General features: G+C 36.8%; 1 non-coding gene across 1 annotated transcript; it reads right to left on the bottom strand.

The window, feature by feature from the left end:
• Positions 1–1,114: 1,114 nt before the first annotated feature.
• On the bottom strand, positions 1,115–1,221 carry LOC122065973. The gene has a single exon (XR_006136172.1). It is a non-coding gene; the product is annotated as a small nucleolar RNA R71 (small nucleolar RNA).
• Positions 1,222–10,116: the final 8,895 nt, after the last annotated feature.

Raw genomic sequence — 10,116 nt, 5'->3', positions numbered from 1 at the left:
ATTTTATTTCAAAACTTTTCTTTTATAGATTTTTATTGCATTTCTTTAATTATTTAAGTTTCTAGATGATGAATGGTTATGTTTTTAATTTCAATTGCAATTCCAATTTCCCTAGTTATGTCGGTTAGGACATTCTTTTAGATGCATGTGTTTTAGGGTGGTAGGTAGAAGTAGATCACAATCATCAATCCATACACTTTCGCGTTACTAGAAGAAGCTAAAAATAAAGTGATTGCCTCCTTGTGTTCAACACGTAGCTACGATTACGCTTGCGGTTACTTTCAAATCTCAAACAAGTTTTTGGCGCCGTTATTGGGGAGATAGTTCCATATTATTTTTTACTTTCTTTTAATAAATCGGAGTGCTTTATTTTCTTTTTCTTTCATCATTTATTGAATTCCTAAGAAGAATAAATTGCAATAATAGTTGTATCGATGGAGGTCGCCAAGCCTCACAGTATGTAAAGACATGTTTCGCCCTGTAGCAGTACCTCAGGAATTGAGCAACCCTGGGTCCCTGCCGGTAAGCTCCCAGAAAAAAATTAAAAACTCAAAAAATCAAAAATTTTTTCATTGTTTTGTGCTTGTCTTATTCTAGCTGTGGATAGTGTCCTATTGTATAAGTGTTGGGTGGGTACGTAATAATGTGAATCAAAAGAAATCCAACAAGTAGAGATCCTATACGTATACTCTCATCAATACCTTTCATTATGGGAGACCTAGACCAATAGCAAAACCATCCACCACAACCCCCTCTGCCTACTTCAAAAGATAGGTTCTACCCTGCTAGAACGACACAACCTTCTTGCACAGTTCTACCACAAGCTCAGGGTAATAATTTTGAGCTCAAATCTTAGTACATCACTATGTTGCCCCACTTCTATGGGTTGACTACTAAGGATGCATACCTATTCCTCAGGGAATTTGAAGAGGTATGTGTTCTAATTAAAATCCAACAACTTTCAAATGATGCTATTAAGCTTAGGTTCACCACTTTTGCATTGAAAGACCAAGCTAAGAAGTGATTGTATGGGTTACTCATAAATTCCATAACCACATGGGAACAATTCATAGTTGCTGTCCTTAAGAAGATTTTTCTAACTCACTAGACCAATAAGCTTAGAAGTGATATCCTTCAGTTTAGGAAAAAGTCTAGTGAGTCCTTTTCTAAACTTATGGAGAGATTCAATGGTCTACTCCAGGAATGCCCTCACTATGGCCTAGACTTATGGCATGTATGTCAAATAATTTATGAGGGTATTAACTAGCCAACTAAACAAATGATAGAGTCTATGTGCCCTGGGGGATTCACATCCTTTATAGATGAAGGAAAGGCATAGGAATTCTTACTTAACTTAGCTAACAAAACCCATGAGTGGGAATTAACCCAAGAAAGTGAAATAAACATAGAAGGGAAATGATATTTTGTGGATGGGTTAGTAGCCAAGGAAGCCCAATTGAATAGTCTAATCAAAACTATTGAGGCTATTGTTCGTAAAGAGCCATCATCAATCAATTTAGTTAAGATGTGCAGTTGGTGCCAGTCCCCTGGACATTTTATAAAAGAATGTCCCAACACCTTTGGGGGAACTTTCAATAACAGTGTTAATGTTTTATATCAGAAAAATCCATATAGTAACACTTATAATCCAGGGTGGAGAAATCACCCAAATTTCTCCTGGAACTAGGGCAACCAAGCAGAGCCTTCCAGTTTCCATAATCTAGGTCAACCTGGACCCCAAAGGCCTCCCTTTGCACAACAACCTTTTGCCCAAAATACTTTTCCCAGGCCAAATGTTTGACCTCAGGTTAGTTTTCCTAGGCCCCCTCTCCTATCATCTTATCAACAACCCCCTAGGTTTACCAACACTGGAGATGCAAGTAGAATAAGTGACTTAGAAAAGAATATGGCCCTCCTCATGATAAGCCACCAAAATCTTATGAGAGAACTCACCGAAGTTGTCTCAATTCTACGTGAGAGGAGAAGGAAACATTGCTCAGTCAACCAGAGCCTAACCCTAGGCATCAACCTATTAGTTCACAAACACCAACTAATGCGCCATTGAATGTAGTATAAGGTCAGACCCAACAAGGGCCCTCCAACTGATGCCATACTATTTATGCCCTTAGGAGTGGTTGAGAGTACCAACAGAGTGTTCCTAAAGCTTTCTTATCTCTTATTCTTTTTAACTCTCTTTCTATTGAGGACATAAATGTGTATCTTGTGCCAGGTTCGTCTGATGAACCTATAGCAACTAAAGATGATTTGGTTGAGGAAACCAAAAATGATTCTTCTGAAAAAGAGCAAATCCCTAATAGTCCTTATGCTACCCCTGTCCCCTTTCCTAATCGCTTGATAAACAAAAAGAAGATTGCTTCCATGGACAAGATTTTAGAAGTCTTCAAAAAGGTAGAAGTGAGAATCCCTCTTTAGGATGTCATATCCCAGATCTCCACCTATGCAACGGTCCTAAAAGATTTGTATACTCACAAATGTATCACTAGTGTACCCAAAAAGGCGTTCTTGACAGGTAACATTAGTTTCATAATTACTCAACCTATAGCCGTCAAGTACAAGGATCCAGAGAGCCCTACCAGAACTTGTGTCATAGGCAACACCTACATTAAGCATGCCTTACTTGACCTAGCACAAGTGTGAATCTTTAGTTCGCAGATAAGTCTATTAAGATTCCTAAAGGGATGGTTGAGGATGTCTTACTTAAGGTGGGGGAATTTATTTTCCTTGTTGATTTCATTGTGTTAGATACCAAGCCCTTATCAACCAAGGATGAGATCCTAATAATTCTAAGAAGACCATTCCTAACTACCAGTAATGCATTAATCAATTGTCGGAATGGTTTCTTAAGGATATCTTTTGGTAACCAAACTATTGAGTTTAACATGTTTAGGATAGGCAAGCAACCAGATATAAAAGAAGAGATCAATATGCTTGAGGATTTTCTAGATTTTTTTGATGATTTAATTACGAACTTTGATATTTATTTTGATTCAGAATTTCAAGAATGTATGAATGAGTTGGATAATTATAGTGAAAATTTCTTTTTTAAAGTCTTGATTCTTCACACACCTATGGAGCCCCTAGGACCCCCTTCTAATTCCATTCCCAAACCTTTTATAGTGGAGCCCCCTAAGCTAGATCTTAAGGAGTTGCCATCTAATTTGAGATATGCTTTCCTAAGGCCTAACCAGACTCTTCCAATAATAATTTCTTCATGTTTGACTTCTAGCCAAGAAGAGGAATTACTCAAAGTGTTAAAAGACAATAAGGAAGCCCTAGGTTGGACCATGGCGCATATCAAGGGTATAAGCCCTTCTATTGTGTAACATAATATATATCTTATAGAGGATTCCAAACCATCCACGAAACCGCAAAGAAGAGCTAATCCAGTGATGATGGAAGCCATTAAGAAAGAGATCCTAAAGTGCTTGGATCATGGAATAATTTATCATATTTCTGATAGCCAATGGGTAAGCCCAGTTCACGTAGTGCCTAAGAAGTCTGGTGTTATTGTAGTTCCTAATATCAATAACAAACTTTCAAACCCGTGTCCAAACAGGGTGGAGACTGTGTATAGACTACAGGAAACTTAATGCAGCAACTTGGAAGGACCACTTCCTATTGTCATTCATTGACCAAATGTTACAGAGGTTAGCTGGACATGAATACTATTGTTTTCGTACTGGATATTCCAACTATAACCAGATCTCAATTGCTTTAGATGACCAACATAAGACCACTTTTATATGCATGTATGGAACATTTGCTTAAAGGCATATGCCCTTTGGGCTTTGCAATGCCCCTACTACGTTTCAATGATGCATGATGAGCATCTTTTCTGACATGGTCAAAAAAGTCTTAGAAGTATTTATGGATGACTTTTCAATTCATGAGAATTCTCATTATGAGTGTTTTCACCATCTTTCTCTAGTTTTGAAAAGATGCATATCTAAGGATTTGGTTTTGAATCAAGAGAAATGCCATTTTATGATTAATTCTGATATTGTTTTAGGCCATGTAGTATCAAAGGAGGGAATTAAGGTAGATAGAGCTAAAGTGGATTTAATTGATAATTTACCACCTCCCCAATTTTTTAAGGACGTCCGATCTTTGCTGGGCCATGATGGCTTCTACAGAAGGTTTATCAAGAACTTTAGTCAGTTAGCCCGGTCGCTCACTGCACTACTTGCCAAAGATAAAACTTTTGAGTTTTCTAAAGAGTTCCTAGAATCCTTCAAGCAACTTAAGAGGGAGTTGATTAATGCACCCATTGTTCAACCACCTATTTGGACTGAACCTTTTGAACTATTGTGTAATGCTTCAGATTTTGCTATAAGAGCGATTTTGGGTCAAAAGATTGATAAGCTACCCACTGTCATTTACCATGCTAGTAGGACCCTAAATAATGCACAACTCAATTATACAACCACTAAAAAAGAATTTTAAGTTGTTGTGTTTGCGCTAGAAAAGTTTTGGTCTTACTTAGTTGGGTCACATGTGGTGGTGTACACTGATCATTCCGCTCTTAGATACCTTGTTCAGAAGAATGATGCCAAAGCCCGTCTCATTAGGTGGATTTTACTTTTGCAAGAGTTTGATTCGAAAATTAGGGATAAGAAAGGAGTTGAAAACCTAGTTGTAGACCATTTATTCCGGTTTCCCAATTCCTTGACTATCAATTCTTCAATCAACGAGAATTTTTCAGATGAACAGTTACTTGCAGTGTGCAGTGAATCATGGTTTGCTGACATTGCCAACTTCCTAGTTTCAGATGTGACTCCGGATCACTGGTCCACCCAAGATAAGTATCAATTCCTTTTCCAAGTTAAGTATTTCTTTTGGGATGGTCCTTATCTTTTAAAAGTTTGTCCTAACCAAATTATCAGACGTTGTGTGCCAGATCATGAGCAGTACTCAATTTTATCTTTTTGTCATGATCATACATGTGGTGGACACTTTGACCCTAAGAAGACTATCGCAAAGGTTCTCCAATGTGGATTTTATTGGCCCACTCTTTTTAGAGATACTTTTAATTTTTGTAAGGCTTGTCCAGCCTACCAGTTTTTTGGCTATATCAATAAAAGAAATATGATGCCCCTCAACCCTATTTTGATAGTTGAGATTTTTGATGTGTGAGGTATCGATTTTGTTGGACCATTACCTAATTCCTTTAGGAATTTGTACATAGTTTTGGCCGTTGATTATGTTTTTAAATGGATAGAGGTCATACCTTGTAAATCTAATGACCACAAGGTGGTGGTCAAGTTTCTCAAAAAAAACATTTTTTCCCGCTTTGATACACCATGTGCTATAATTAGTGATAGGAGTACTCATTTTTATAATCAACCTTTTGATGCCTTGATGAAAAAGTATGGGATCACCCATAAATTAGCTACCTCTTATCACCCCCAAACTAGTGGCCAAGTGGAGGCGTCTAATAGGCACATCAAACAAATCTTAGAGAAAACTATTAATCCCAACCATAGAGATTGGTCCCTTAGGCTCATTAATGCCTTTTGGGCCCATTGGACGGCATTCAAGATTGACCTTGGTCAGTCTCCTTACCATTTGGTGTATGGGAAAGGTTGTCACTTACCAATTGAATTAGAGCATAAGGCCTTTTGGGCCATCAAGAATCTCAACTTTGATTTTTTTGATGCGGGTATTCATTGTAGGCTCCAACTATCTGAGTTAGAGGAACTTACGAATGATGTCTGTGAAAGTTATAAGATTTACAAGGAAAAGACCAAAGCCTTCCATGATAAGCACATTCTGCATAAATCTTTTACAATTGGTGATAAGGTCTTATTGTATAACTCTCGATTCTAGTTTCTTTCCATGGCTATAAAGAGGATGGAATTCTGAGCAAGATGGATGTGTTGCATTAAAAGTACACATTCGTTTTGGCACCTGTACACGTGATTATTCTTTTTGGGTTAGAAAAAGAATAATGGACTAGAAGACAACCGAGATGCAAGCCCAACCCTTCTGCAGCTGTCCCAAGGGTATAAGAGACATTCCAAGATGCCAACAAAGATGGAGGGACCCACATGGGGCGTTGCACTCTCTCTTCTCCACCTTTGTGCGATGAAGACATTCTCTCTCCTTTCCTTTTGGAGATTTTGTTGAAGATCTCTTTCTCTCCAATTATTTAAAAGACAAGGGCATGGACAGAATTTCTAAATCAAATAGAAGATTGTCTAAATCAGTTAAAGCAAGGAAAGAAATCATCTAAGAGGGATGTGCACAAGAGAAAAAATAAATAAATAAAAAAAAAAGGAAGGAAAATTGTGTCACTCCCCCTTTCCTATTTTCTCTCTTCTCTCCTACCTCTACCTCATCACCACGATGTCCCAATCTAGACCAAATTGGAAACCCTCCAATCAAAACTTTTTCTTTCCTTTTCTCCCTTATTTTCTCTCCTTTTTTTCTCCTAATTCCTACCCCCCACCTCATCACACAAAATCGTCCAAGGGGATCTACCCTTAGACATCCTCCTCTCTCTCCCCTATTCCCTATAAAAAGGGAGTCGACCAAGGAGAAAGGGGAATCCCTCTCTTCCTCTCTTCTCCTCTAGTTTCAGTTGTACTTTTTCTCTAGTTCTAGTTTTTTTGTTTTCGTTTCAAACACCTTTGTAATGGGTTTTATTTAAGTAATGCAATGTTTTTTATTTTTATGGATTATGTTATTCAAGTTATGCTACTTGTAATAATTTTAATTTTCTAGTTCAAGGCTTAGATCTAGGTGACAAGATCTAAGCTTTGGAGCATCTCTGTTCAAGTGCAAGTTTTGCTTTAAGATTTGTTTTCTCCAGGCCTAGCAATTTCAGGTTTGGTTTATTCCAGATCTAGTTTTTAGGGCTCATAGTATTTCAAATCAACCAAGTTTAATTCTAGGATTGATGTTCAGGTAGGTAGGCTTCTACATAAGTCTTCTCACCCCCTTCTCATTCCCTCTTCTTGCTACCTATTCATTCTTCATTTAGGATTTTAATTTTTAGTTTTACTTTGATGTTTTCCCTTTCCCTCAAGGTCCTTAGCTAGACTATGTGTTGGCTTTGCCCCTCTCTAGCTATGGAACTATCCTTTTACTTTTATTATTTATGTTGCATCCATTTTCTATAAAGCTAAATAGATAAGCCCTTGTAAGAGTACTGTTTGGTTAAGTAGGGAAGCTCGTATTATTTTATGGTGCATCCCTCGGGCTAAGTAGAGATACCTCCTTGTGTGTCTCTCTCTAGTTTTATTCCTTTTTATTTTATTTCAACACTTTTCTTTTACTATTTTTTATTGCATTGCTTTAATTATTTAAGTTGCTAGATGATAAATGGTTAGGTTTTTAATTTCAATTGTAATTATAATTTTCCTATTTGTGTTGGTTAGGACGTTCTTTTAGATGCATGTATTTTAGGGTGGTAGTTAGAAGAAGATCACAATCATCAATCCGTACACTTTCGTATTCGTAGCTTCGATGATCTGTACACTTGTGGTTACTTTTAAATCTCAAGCACACATCCAATTATAATGCCAAATGCATGCTCACGATATTTTCATAACATGATGCCATAGATGCACAACCACATGTTCCATTTTCATTTATAATAAATCCATTCTAATTACTAAGTCTCAATATGTGGATGTAAGTGCTATAAGCAACGTAAGTGGTATCCCCTCTATAATATGCCAGGCTCTAGAGATAAAAGCTAGTTACAAGTAGGAGTCAGCTAGTCTTGAAAAAAACTTTGGTCCCCCAGAAAATCCCTAAATAGTAACCCATGATAGTCATGGTCCTAGAATTCCACACCATGCATCAGTCTCCCACTCTGTCTGACAGTCATGTAAACAGTATGTCGTACCATGTCGTGCCTTCCATAATGCAGGAGTAGATTACAATATACCAACCCCCACAAATTATACCCCAAACAATACAATTAAAAGAGCATCTCGCAAGGTTGAGATTTATGACCCACAGAAAATAACCCACACAAGACCCAATAAAACATATCCAAAAAATTAACAACCTCTATGGGTGGAATTACAATCAAAGATACTTAAGAAAAAAATCATAAATAAGATCAGGAAACAAAGAAATAAACCATCAAATAAATCTCCAATGATACAATACCAATATAGGAGCAAAATCAGCCCAAAACCCAACCCGATAGGAGAGAGAAAAATCAAGAAACAAGGAAATGAGGCCATCAAATAAAACCCTAGGGATACAAAATCAATGCAGGAGCAAAATCAGCCCAAAACCTAACCTGATAGGAGAGAGAAAGATCTGCTATAGAGCTAGAGAGAGGTGCAGTTAGGCCTGTAAGGATCCAATTGAGCTACAAATTTGGTCGATTGTAGGGCCCACTAAGGGTACAAAAATCCCCAAATATGAAAAGCTTCTGACGACTAGTTATGGAGTTATGTGCTTTCTTGATTTTCAAACCTAGGAGAGAGAATGTGAAGAATTTTGCAGGAACATCAACTTGTCTTCTTTAGATAACCTTTAAGAGAGGATCGATTGATCTTCTTAGAGTATAGAACCAGTCCTCCAAAGGATGTGCAAATCATATCTCAAACTTGGCAGCAATGAGGGTCAATTGGCTTCAAGAACAAGAATTCTTTGGCTGGCCGATTCTAATTTTGAATGCTTTAACAGGCCTAAACTTCTAATAACAGTAAATAGAAAATAAAAAGGAAATAAAGTAACTAAAATAAAGAAGAAACAAGAGAAGTGGGAGAGAAGATGGCTATCTCAACCTAGACTTCTCACCCATTGCAAATCTTTTTTATTCAAATATGAAATTATGAGTACATAGACTCCTCTATTTATAGAGGGCATTGCAATCAAACTCTAAATATGAGCTAGTTTTCAAATAAGACTAGACACTCCTAATACAACTAGGACTTCAAATAGAACTAGGACTAGACTTTATAACTCCAACATGGAGTAGGACCTACTAACTAATAGTCTATATAGGACTTTACAACCAACCAATGGCCTAATGGGCCTTTATTGAATTAAAGAACAACTAATTCTGTTAATGAATTAAATCTCATTTTCCTATCTTTTACCCATGTTTTAGACCTATTAAAGTGGTCAATTTCAAAGAAAACCCATGTGATCAAAGGCCTAATACATACATAACCTAACCTAAGGCTTATTTGTAATAAAATAAGCCCATTAAGTGACTTATCTACATCACTCCATGGATACAATACATCGTACTCTGGTGTAGTAGTCCCCCAAGACCTTCTCACTGAGTGAGATTAACTAATACCTTATCCCCTATTAGCAAAAGGTTATAGCATTGGGATGTGATCTAACAAAAAACAATCTACATGTATCCATAGCAATCCATGGCATCCAATCAACCAACTATTATTATAATTATTATACTGACCTCTGAGCCCACGATACTTGAATCCACCCCTTGGCCATACTATGCCTCAGACTGTCAATGTTGTAATTACTAACACCCAACTACATCACATTATATTGACCTTGTGGGTCTTGCATTGACACATTCTCTCTAACCATGCAAGCTCCCTATTGATGACATTGTTTCCTAGGTTGTGATTGGTGTAGCATAGGAGATCCCTTCCCTCTCATGTAACTAAGGTAGGAAAACCTTGCCTAAAAATAAAACAAAAGAGAAAAGAGAAAGTCTAGAGATGATATGATTTTATGGTCTTTTTATAACTAATTCTAGGTTTACCCAAGGTTCCTAACACATCAACCCCCCCCCCCCCCCAAAAAAAAAAAAAGGAAAAAAAGAAAAAGACAATTTCCTATATTTACTTAGATTCAAACAAAAATTACAAAACAAGCAGGTTTACAAGAAAAGTAGGTTTAAAACAAACTCAACCCTACTTTGTTTCATGATTTATTTTCTTATCTAAGGCCCTCTTTGGTATCATTTTTCTTTTTGATTTTTACATAATTAACAAAAATTATTAGTGAAAACCATTTTTTATCAAAACATAAAAATGGTTTGGTAATTACTTGACAAAAATGGTTTTTTGTGAGAAATAGTTTGGTATTTCTATGTGTAAAATAGTTTTTTGAAGGAGTGGGTTAAGAGATTCCCTTCACACATATGCT

This window comes from Macadamia integrifolia, unplaced genomic scaffold (genome assembly GCF_013358625.1).
Source record: "Macadamia integrifolia cultivar HAES 741 unplaced genomic scaffold, SCU_Mint_v3 scaffold2168, whole genome shotgun sequence".
Lineage (NCBI taxonomy): Eukaryota > Viridiplantae > Streptophyta > Magnoliopsida > Proteales > Proteaceae > Macadamia > Macadamia integrifolia.
The sequence above is the reverse complement of the archived record's forward strand: the minus strand, read 5'-3'. Positions and strand labels throughout refer to the sequence as shown.